The following is an 11,549-nucleotide window of genomic DNA, read 5'->3' as shown; positions in this document are numbered from 1 at the left end:
TCCTGCTTCCACAAATCCCAAGTAAATCACAAGTTTGGCAAAAGGACTGGAATATGAATGAAATAATTTGGGGACAGGAATTTCTTCCAGCAAATGTGAAGCATTTCAGTACTCCCCAAGAAAGAAATCTCTCACCAAAGGGAAACCCATACTGGGTGAGAGGAGACCTCTGAGTACTCCACATCAGATCTTGTTTGAAATGAATCACACAAAAACCAGCACTTGCTACAGAAGTTTTAAGTGACATCTGATATGACAATGAAAGTTGCATCTGGTGATGCTCCTCCCATCAGGCAGGCTGAAAAGCAGAGGTAATATCATTCTCTGCTGACGTCAATGGGACTCCTGCCACTGTCTGAGATCAGGGCCAGGAGTTCACTCCAGGATTTTTTCTCAGGTGATTTATCATAATTGTTTTTATTTGGCAGTTTCATAGTTGAGAACCCACTTTGCAGATTTATATATTGCATTAGAATATCATTCTGTTGTTTATAAATGGTTTTCTACTAGCTGAAACATGTGTCACAGCAAGAAATTAAACATAAAGGTGGGTGTTGAAATCATGCTACTCCGTGCTCTCTAATATGTGTTATTTACCCTTCTAATTGTGGTTGCTTCTGTTTGTATTAGAGGGTGTCTTGTGGATTTGCTGGAGATTTGGCTCTTCATTTTGTGGTTCCTGGTCACCACCAGCTTTTGAGTAAGAAACCCTCCCATTCACAGAAAGGTAATTTTTCAAGCCAAAGATAATGCTATTTCTGTTTGTTGAGTCCTAATGTTATAGTTCAATTTCTATTTCTGAGAGCGTAGGCTCTGCCAGCCATCATAAGGTACGAACAGTAGCAAGGTTAGCATAAACTTTTAGATGTCCTACCTAAATGTCATGAAACAAAAATACTCTCTCTTTACTTAGTATGCAGTAAAATTACTAATTGATAAATTCTCTGCAGAAAGAATCAAATTACAAAGAAAATAGTTGGACATCTTCTGCTAAGAACACATCTTTTTCTGTTAAAGTTACACCACATTAATGCTTATTAATTTGTAGATAGTTCACTGAAATATGACAGTGCATAAATATTTCCAAGTGCTTGAATTAGTGTTCTGGTAGTGTTTTCACTTATGGGCTATCAAACTGGCAATGGTTAAGTTATGCTTATATTTGTGATAAAATGCAATATAGAAATAAATTTGTTTCAGTGATGTGCTCTAGGTCTCAGATTTCAAAAGTTCTATTTTTGTTCAAATTTTGCTTTAAACTGAAATCAGAAGAATTGTGCAAACCAATTTAAGATGAAGGAAGCTAAATTGAAAATCCTCTTAGAATATCTATTCTCTTTTCTCTCCTTAAGAGTAAAAATGTACCACTTGCAATGTCCCTGATACATCCCATGTACATAATAGGAAAATTAAAATAGCAATCAGGTTATTTTTAGTAAATATTGATTTGGGTATTAAAAATATTAAAATATTAAAATATTAAAAATATTCCAACCTGATTTGTGAAAAAAGGAAATAAAACAGACTAAGCATGACTTATTGTATAAACTTTCTTTCCAACCAGAAAGTGAAGGGCTAGGAAATGCTAACAGAATATGAAAAACATGACTTGTTCTGTTGAGTTAACATGGGTTTCACACCAGTAGTTTGCATAAAACATGGACAGTTGTCATTACGCCCAACTTCAGGTAATTTTGTCAGCCCAGTTCCACTGGGCTGAAGGACAAAACTCTTTTTGAATATTAATAACTTTATCTACCTCTGTATATAACTGACAACTATATTTTATATTAAGTTCAATATCCAACAGCAGGTCACTGAAAATTTATATATGAAAGGCAAATAGAGCACAAAGGGAGTCCTTGTATTTTTAGCAAAGTTCAACTGACCAATCTGCTGAAAGATGTTTCACGTGACTCTGCACTGAGGTAAATGTTAACTTCTCATGATCTTAAATTATTTCCCAATGGTTAGGATAGATCCTGCTGAAGAAACCCTGTTTAGTTTTTTTTGTTTGTTTGTTTGGGTTGTTTTTTTTTTTTTTGGTTTGGTTTTTTTCAATAATGTAACTAAGTACTTATTTTATTATATTAATGAGTTAGAAACTTTCCAGAGGTCTAGAAAAACTAGGACCTTTAAAGCCAGGTAGATAATGTATAAAACAGCATTTTGCTATGTTCTTTCATTTCTGAATACAAATGGGAAAGGGATACCAACAATACTGTAAAACAGGTTACTGCCGTGATTTTTAAAGTCCTAAAGGTAACATAATTAACTTAAAAGACAAAACATTTTAAAAGATATTAATCATTTGCCAGTACTTACATGCTTAATTGCAGTTAGCATATGCTAGCACTTCATTAACAATCAACAATTTGATACAAAGCACAACTAGTTAATGAAACAAATGCTGGTGTTATTTTAGTGGATAAAACATCTGGAATTTCATAATATGTTATGTTCTTTCATATAAAACGCAATCCTAGAAGCAGGATTTCTACCTGCATCTGGCTTCCAAGAGATATTTTAAAAGTGGTATAAAACTATGTTCATGCAGGTACAGAGTCACATTTTAGGAAGACAGGACAAAATAGTATTATAAATACATATATTTTTATGAACACTACAAACAGCTAGTGGTTGCTAGTATAAAGCAACCAGAGAAAACAGTTTGGCTTCAAGAAATGAATTAAGACCGTGCAGCCAAAACACAGTATCTTGTTATTCTTCATACTGCCAGTGTTGAGTCCTCCCACAATAAGGTATTCAACTCCATAAACTGCCTTTAGGACAGATGCTAAGATACCTCAGAAAAGTAACATGCATGTTGCTGAGATGGTCAGAAACGTACAGTGAAAAAGATAGTAGGGTTCAGTATGGAGGTGGTATTACTTGCATTCCATAAAGAGGTTTTGGAAATATGTGTGGTGCTTATCTCAAAAATAGGGAATATTTTAATATTTTGTAATTGTTGTCATATGATAAATATGGTTTCCGTTCTTAAGGGCCACTCATCCATGATAAGTGGATGCACTTCCCAAGTGCACTTGCTTAATAAGAATACAAAGTCTGTTGGAACACTTGTAGAACAGTCCATATTGTGAGATTACCAGATTCAAACACAGGAAAAGAAACACCTGGCACCCCCAAAAAAACCCAGAAGGCGTGAAAAGGAAGCCTGTGAATGACACATAATGTATATACGGTTTATACTTGCAGATAGAAATGCTTCCTTGATTCACTGTGTTAGAACTGTACCAATCTATATTTCTACAGATAAAAAGGGAGACAGATTAGATGAGTCAGTGTCAGAGTTCCAGATCTGTATCCATGTCAGTGGTCTTACAAATAACCTCAAACCAGAAGTCATTGTTTTTTCACTTCCGCTCTGGATTAGGCACAATAAAACCAAGACTGTAGTTTGATTCCCAGTGAGAAATGAACACAGAACTTCATCCCAATTCATGATATGATGGCCAAAATTTACCATGAATCTAAATTTAAAATAATACAGAAAAGACAGCACTGCAAAATAGCAATTATTAAAATCTTTCTACTTAACCTCTAGAGACTAATACTGAGATTTGCATGTCAGCTCTTTTCTTATCTATTTATATTTGGTTTTCCCATTAAAAAAAGAACATATGAAAACTAAACAAGTCCACTTACATGATAAATAAATTATTTCAAGAAATAATTAAAAAAAAAATAGATGAGAGCTATTCAACAGCGTGATATATCATTACCAGCGGACTCAGCAAAGAGATACTATTCTTATTTTTTGTGAAATTTGTCATTTTATCGTTGCGTATACATTTGGAAAATGACAGATGGGCTGGGCAAACCAGAATTATAACAGAAATGGTACAAATTGCAATAAAAATGGTACAAGCTGGCAATTCACATCAAAAATATTTTTTCAGGAATAGAATTTAAGATCAGTCACAATATTTCTGATTATTTCTTTCCTTCCTTCTTCTACTGAGGTACTTTTAAAATGAAAATGAAGCCTAATACTTTGACAAGGTATATGCACTAAATAATTATAAAGTGAATTCAACTGTTAAGTTTCCATATTTGACAAAATATTATACACTGCCATCTCCATACTGACTTGGATCTAGTCCTCAAAATGTCCTTGGCTCGGGAATGGCTTACAATAAAGTCTTGAGCCAAAGCAGGCATTTTCTTGGCATTAGGTACAACTGTCTCTGCCCATCCCAGAGAAAGTGTTGCAATAAACAGGGCTCAGTTCTACATTTATTTATAATTTTACACAACCAATGCATTAACTATTTACTCAATCCTTTGTAAAAAGTGAAGAAAAAATTAGTGTCTGATAGAAGAGGTATACAGGCCAGGTGCGGTGTGAGGGGGTGGTTTAGAGAAGGACAGGGTGTGGCTGAAAAGAAGCAATGAATGTGACTTCTTAAATACTGAGATAATCCTGTTGTACTGATATATAGATGCTGATAACCACTGTCCTTTAATCAGTGTCCAACAGAAAGTGAACTAGAATTCTGGAAAAATAAAGATGTGTTATTCCTCTGGCTTAATTTATCCACACAGTCCTGCACTAAGCAATACCATAAGTGTTTTCCACCAGTTTCAAAGCAGACGCAAAAGCTTGAGCTTCCTCAGTGTATTTATTTCTTGGGGAGAATGATAACAGTGTGTTGCCTTTTGTCTTATCATGGAGTTTCAGGCAATTAGCTTTTATCTAAGCCTTCATTTAAAATGAAGACCAGAAAAAAAAGACCATTTTAGTCAAAAAGCCTGATTATATTAAAAATCTGCAAGAATTCTGGTGGTTCTAAATTCACACCCAATGAGTAAGGCAATGGATCAGTTATGCAGTTACTGGTGTTTATAAACAGCAATATTCTGTATACATTTCCTATTATAAAAACTATAAACAGCCCAAAACCCTTTTCTGCAGGAAAAAATAAATGAAAGGCAAGAAACAAAGACAAAAATGTAACACTTTGAAGTGAACTCAGCTTGGACTATTTCTGTAGTATTACATCACTGCTGGGAAACTACTGTACTGTGGTCATTTACTGGAAAACTAAACGTATAGAATATGGAAGACATAAAAATTTAATAAACTGAAGTTAAAAGCAGTGAACTATGCTAAAGTCAAGTTCTGAAGGATTCAATTAAACTCAACTAATTTATATAGAGAAACCAAAAATGGTCTTGAGAATTTTCACTTTCTTGTCATGGGTACAGACAGGTTAAATGCTTCCAAGAACTATCATTTACGTTTATTTGACTTACTCAATCTTTCATTTAATGTCATTAACATATGGTTAACCTCAAATATATTTAACACCAATTTTACAGCTTAAAATAAATCCAGTCGTTCCAACTCCATTTATTTGTTTCAAAGACCAAACTGTGGGCCAAGGAACAATTCCAGTGCACTATTAAAATCAATGAGATTCTTCTCTTGCCTGCAGACAATATTGGCTAAAGTCACCCATCCGGAGCCCCTGGGTCTCAGGCAATGCAACTTAACTCATGTGCATCAAAGAACCAGTGTCTGGGATCCCTGGTAGGACGTCAGTTCTGTTCCCTAAAGGAGAGTGCAAGATCAGAATAGAGGTTCTTCCCTGTTGTCAGTTTAGCAGCAAGACTGAATAGGCACATATGGCTAAATATTGCCATCATTAATGACAGCTGAGTTGTGAAATGCAACACAGCAAAAGGAGAAGGCCTGACATGATATCAATAACCACTAATTCCCAAGAGGCAGCTAAGGCTTCAAACCTGTCATCTCCCCACCACAAACCTCATCTGATCTAGTTTGTTCCAGAGATAAAAAATGGAGGAAATGGAGAAATGGTCTTCAACATTACATGTATAAAATAATATATTTGTGGAAATGTATGTTCTTTAGGAAAATAGTTTAATTTTTTCTTTGAAATCTAGTATTTCTCATATAACTTCAGGCCTATCATTCCTCTGATCGGGATTTGGCAGAATGCTTAATGCCATGTCTTCTGTTGGATTATTGCTGCAACATGTGCTTTCATTTCACATTTAATTAACAAGTGCACTCAAATAAGAAATGTCAGCACCTGCTTAAACTTCCATTAGCTGCACTGGCTCCCTAAGCAATCATTTCAGCCTGTGGAAGGGTGACATGAAACAGCAGTACCACTTCAGTGGTGTGAGAAAAGGATGGTGTCCACCTCTCCTGGCATTGTGAGAGAGCAGTTCTGACAAGCCCTAAAAGAGACTGCTGCTGGGAGGCATTCTGAGGGACACAAATGGCAGCAAAACTGGTTGCTCATTCAGAGTATCCTCAACCTCATATGATGTTACTGTGTTGTACAAATTTAGGTTTAGTCATGCAAAAAAAAGTTACTGCACTGTTGAGTCTTAACTGAAAAACTTCTCATTTCAAAGCAACATTGAATGAATTGGATTTTTTCTTCATACAGGAAGCAGCTCATCAGGCCCTGTAGTCATACTCTGCATAAACATAATTAAAACAATGGTGTTTCTTCTCATTTGTATTTGCTTGTTTCATATACATGTAAAGGTAAAACACTTATATCGTAAAACACCTTCCTTTGGAAAAAAAAACTACCCATGTATATTTATTTGCACCAGAAAGTTCAACACCTTGTTGCGGCCAGTGGCCTTTCTCACTAACGCATGTTTTCAGCAGTTTGGTGTATATAGTTGCTGGAGAGAAAAAGTATTTATTTTCTACAGCAAATGATGCCTGCTTAGTTTTAGCAAGTCAGCGAACTTCTCATTTGCTGCATAGACATCTCCTCCAGAAACTTTTTTTGGTATGAATCATTCTTTCAATTATTAGCATTCAACTACAGAAATTAAAAGTGAAAAATTATTTAAAAACAAAACAAAACAAACACAAAATCAGTTTTTTGTTATCTAGAGGAACCCGCTGTAAGACTAAACCAAACAAAATTAGACTCCTCTTACATTGTAATTTTCCATCCCACTAGTCCAATCCACTGCAACAAACGGTCCCTATTTACATTTTCTATCATAGGCATTATCCATTCATTTTTCTGCATTAAGATGGCCATCGAGCAGATACTCAGGAGTTACTCAGGAACAATGACCATGCACTGAAATACCGTCATGGGTGCTATACACAATTTTTTTAAAAGAAAAAGTTCTTTCTGTCACTTGTTCTACTCCATGCACACAAGAAGAGGCAAGGAATATATTTGGAGGTTTAATAGGCAACACTACAAGATATATTATCAACACAGAATTCTCCTGATCTGTAAGTTTAGTCTAACTACAGCAGAATTTTTTATTATTTGTGCAATTAATTTTTTGGGAGTTACCTCTTCCCCTATACAACATACTAATGAGGTAATATAATGCATGTCCCAAGATGACACTCTTTCACACAGCATGTGAAAGAATGCCAATTTTTCCTTAAAATATAACCTCACATACTTAAAACTCTATGTCGACTTGAAATGAAGCAAAAAGCTTTCCTAATCTATGCAACAGACTCCTATGCTATAAACTCCATTTCTGCTGAGATTCAGAAACAAGAAACCAGAAGAAACCATCACTGGCAACAAGTCAAATGCCAGGAGTATCTACCAACTGTGCAACCCATATGAACTCTGGAAAGTCCTACAGTATATCTATTCCAGACACCAGCAGTCAGAATATGTCTAATAAACTTATGATTTGTATTACAAAAGCAAACCCCAAAACTACAGGGAGATACAGAAAGACAAAGGAAAAATTCAAGCTACATTCAGCATCCCTGATCGTGACCATATGATTAATGCTAGAAAATAACTATGCATAGTAAAAGGTCGCATTCTTATAGACATTTTCAGCAAGAACATTTTTGTCTTTCTAGGTAAAAAGCTCGCTCACTAAGATGGGAAATGACTCATGAAAAAGATGTAAGTTGATCATATTTCTACTTTCATCTTTGTTCCAAGCATACTGTTCTGCAGAGACCTGGATAGCTATTATATAAATTTCTAGTTTAATGCTGCTGGTAGGTTTCACAATTTTCCTGTGTATAAAGTAATTCCCACTTTTTTAAGGGTGAGGGTGCCCACCCTCAAATTGGTCCAGTTCTGGACTAAATCTTTATAGTTTAAAGTTGGGGTTTTTAAAATCTGTAAGGTCTAGATTACAGGAAGTCAAAACCTCAAGAACTGTCATGTGAATGATTTTTCTAGTCTCATGGTTCTGAAGGACTAGAATAAAGACTATAACTACAGCTACAAGTTGCAAAGATGGCAAAGGTAAGTGAGCACAAAACAGGCCAAACCACAGCATTTCTTACAAGCATACTTGTGCTCTAGTATAAATGATCATGAAGTAGCAAGATGTGCCATTTCGTATGGTGAGTTTGCATGTAAGAGGTACTATTTGCTTCTGAATTGTGAGTAGAGCTCCTCTGCACAATCTGGTGTGTCTGACCTCAAAATTTGCTCCTAGGACACTGCCTAATGTCACTGAAGAGTGCTCTTGTTTTGCTTTCTCATTTATTGAAACCGAGATGTTTCACAGAACAATTTAGCAATCATTAATCTTCCCTGTAACTGTACATACACAGCTAATAACCCACTTATGCTGGCTTTGACCAAAGAAGCTGTTTCAGCTGTTTCAACAGTGGCCAGGAGCAGGTGCTCAGGAAAAGCATGTAAGGAAAGAGTCCCACCTGGGTAAGACCTCCCTTTTTCTGGAAGACTCCATCTCTGTTCACAGGAGCCCCAGAGTAGTTTACTTCCTTTAAGAACCGCTCGTTACTTCCAGCACCCTCAATGTCCAGGGCCAGTGACTTCTGTAAATAAATTACATGTTGTGTAAAAAATTAATTCTTTCACCTGCTTTAACACTTCCGCCTAACATGCATTTTTCAATATAAGCAATAGTTCCATTGTTGAGCTACCTTCTAATGCACCTTCGGTTTTACTTCAGCACAAGATATTTAATATATTTCATGTACAAGCCTCTCATGAGGGCATTGTCATGCTTAGCACATTTACTGACTTCTTTGGAGAGCTCTCTATGAGATTGGTTAGGCATTCCTTGCATCTACAATTTTGTTTTGACTGTCTCCATTACATCTTACTTAATCACATCCACTGTTTTATAAACAATCCTTCAAATTTGCCCCATGCAGACTTCACAATTTATTTTATCTTTGGTTTCTCTTGAGAGCTTTTTTTATTAAAATAACTTTCACCATTTGCCACTTCTTTGCTTCTCAGACAAATTAAAATGACAAATTATACTACAGAAGAGATTGGCATTTTTTGCTGTTGATTACTTTTAGTCTGCTTGACTGAAAAGCATTTGTTTCTGTTCACTCCTTACTATATGTATTGTCTTCTATTTTTTTAGGTCAGTCCTGTTCAAATGACATTTTGGTCTAAGACAATTCCTCCAGCTCATTCACAGAGCATGTGAATCTCCATAACTTTCCCCACTCAGAAATATTTATGACTATATTTATCCAGCTTATCTTCTCTCTTGCCTTCCTTGAGCTAACTATGCTTCAGGACTAAAATAGTAAGCATAGAATACATAAGGAGTTGTGTGAAAGGATTCTGCACACAAAGAACTTCACAATTATGCAAGAAGCTAGGTTCAAATCTCCAGATCCCAAGTTCAGTGTCTAACCTCCATGATCACTCCTCCTAACTTATATTAGACAAGGTAATAAGTGGATGCGTACTCTCCTCTGAGGTGAAACCTATCTTGTTTTAATAGGTAGGATTCAGACAGGTGAATTTATGGGCACTGAGGTGAATTTTTTCTTTACACAGTAAAATGCAGACAACACCTCTGTCCACTGTTAGACCTTGAAGTCTTTGGGTAGTGTACACCTTTAACCTCACTGATGACTGAGGAGTAAAGTCAGAAATATATACGATCCTGGAGCTTAACATGTTACAACTACACATGTAAAAAGACAGAATGTAAGAAATACTGACGTGACATCTTGATGAATTTGTTAGTGTTCGTAATATGCCTGAAAAACTGCTCCAACCCACATCAAGCAATACAGTAAAACATTAGGTTTTGGGGGTTTTGGCGTTTATTTTCTTTCTTATTTAAAGCTGTATGGTCCCATTTACTACCATTGTGTTTTAAAAGTGAATACTTGATATAAATGATGAGGCTGGAAATCTGGGAATCAATAGGTGATGAATGCATTTTTATGATGCCAAAACCTTTTGAAAATTAAATAGGTGCTCCTGAATTTGGTGCTGAATAGGCACATACCTCTCAGAGAATCTAATGGTAGGAAGCAACGGTTTCTCACTAGCTATCAGATGTGTAAACTATTTGTACGGCATAATCCTTTTTGGCCTGTGAAAGCTGATATTACTTGTGGATGTATCTATTATGTGCCAACCTAAATTAATGTTTAATATTCAATTTTATTGTGTTTTCTTCAGCATGTCTGTAGCCATGTTAGAGTTCACAAACAGAACAGAGCTCATCTAAATTCACATCCCTCACCATCTGCTTCAATTCGTTCAGTCCTATGAGGGTATTGAAAGTACTACTTTTTTTTTTTAGCTTTCATTTCCTCCCACGTGTCTTCCACTTACAATAAAGACTATTTTTTTTTCCACTGAAAAATGTCTACACTTATTGCTCTATTGGGCCACCCCTGAAGAAACAAAAAATGACCCAAGGTGTCAAGTCTGCTTTCTTCCTTTTCCTGCTCTCCCTCCCTCTCCCATAAATTAAAGCAAGGTTAAACAAATACTTTGCTGTGAGTCTTAGTACAGGTAGATCTCTGTCAACATTTCCTTCCTTATGCCTTCTCATACAAGGTTTAAATACATACAGGAAAAGTCAATCAAAAATGTCACTGTTCCTATGAATTAGAAAATTTTATTAGAAAAAAAAAAAGAAAAGCAATAGAAACTTTTAGTTTCATTATTTAATATTTTAATATATCATAACCAGAGTCCTTATAATATTTTTATTTTTCTACTCATCCTCTCAAGGCACTCAGCTAGTGAATCTGTCTGCTGTTCAAGTCTTACAAGCCTGAATAATGAAATCTATATCCAGCCTTACTGTAGATATGTAAGAAGGATATCATTCCCTCTAATTGCTCAAAGACACGATGCAGTAACAACTCAGTGTTCTTTCTGTTGGAAGATCTTCAGCTAATTCCTTTTACAGTTTTGGGGAGCCCTGGAGAAATCCTGAAACATGGGGGTCTTACCCATGTAGCAGAAGGTATTTTGGGTTTTTTTGTTGGTTTTTTTTTTAATGTTGTTTGTTTGCCTTACTATTTGCTTTTTATAAAAGGTGTATTTCAGTTCATCACATTTTAGGCAGGCTCTGTGTAATACAATGGTTTAAACATTCTTCATGGCATCACTTTGTTCAATAGCTGGAAGTTTTTTTATTTAATAGCATTTGAATAACACCTTAGGAAGTGGCTGTCTGATTTAAAGGTACTGGCATAAAAGACCTTTCATAGCAGTACCACTAGAATTTGAGTGTTCCTATAAAATGGGAAGACTGTGGTGAACCTCAAGCTTGAAGCTGCT

At 35.6% G+C, this 11,549-nt stretch overlaps 1 long non-coding RNA gene across 1 annotated transcript; it reads left to right on the top strand.

Annotated features, from left to right (window-relative positions):
* Nucleotides 1–340: 340 nt before the first annotated feature.
* On the top strand, nt 341–10,885 carry LOC142052146 (uncharacterized). The gene is made up of 3 exons (XR_012658737.1): nt 341–547; nt 631–727; nt 7,871–10,885. It is a non-coding gene; the product is annotated as an uncharacterized LOC142052146 (long non-coding RNA).
* The last annotated feature ends 664 nt before the right edge of the window (nt 10,886–11,549 follow it).

Source organism: Phalacrocorax aristotelis, chromosome 1 (assembly GCF_949628215.1).
Source record: "Phalacrocorax aristotelis chromosome 1, bGulAri2.1, whole genome shotgun sequence".
NCBI classification, from domain to species: domain Eukaryota; kingdom Metazoa; phylum Chordata; class Aves; order Suliformes; family Phalacrocoracidae; genus Phalacrocorax; species Phalacrocorax aristotelis.
This window is presented reverse-complemented; position numbering and strand designations above follow the sequence as displayed.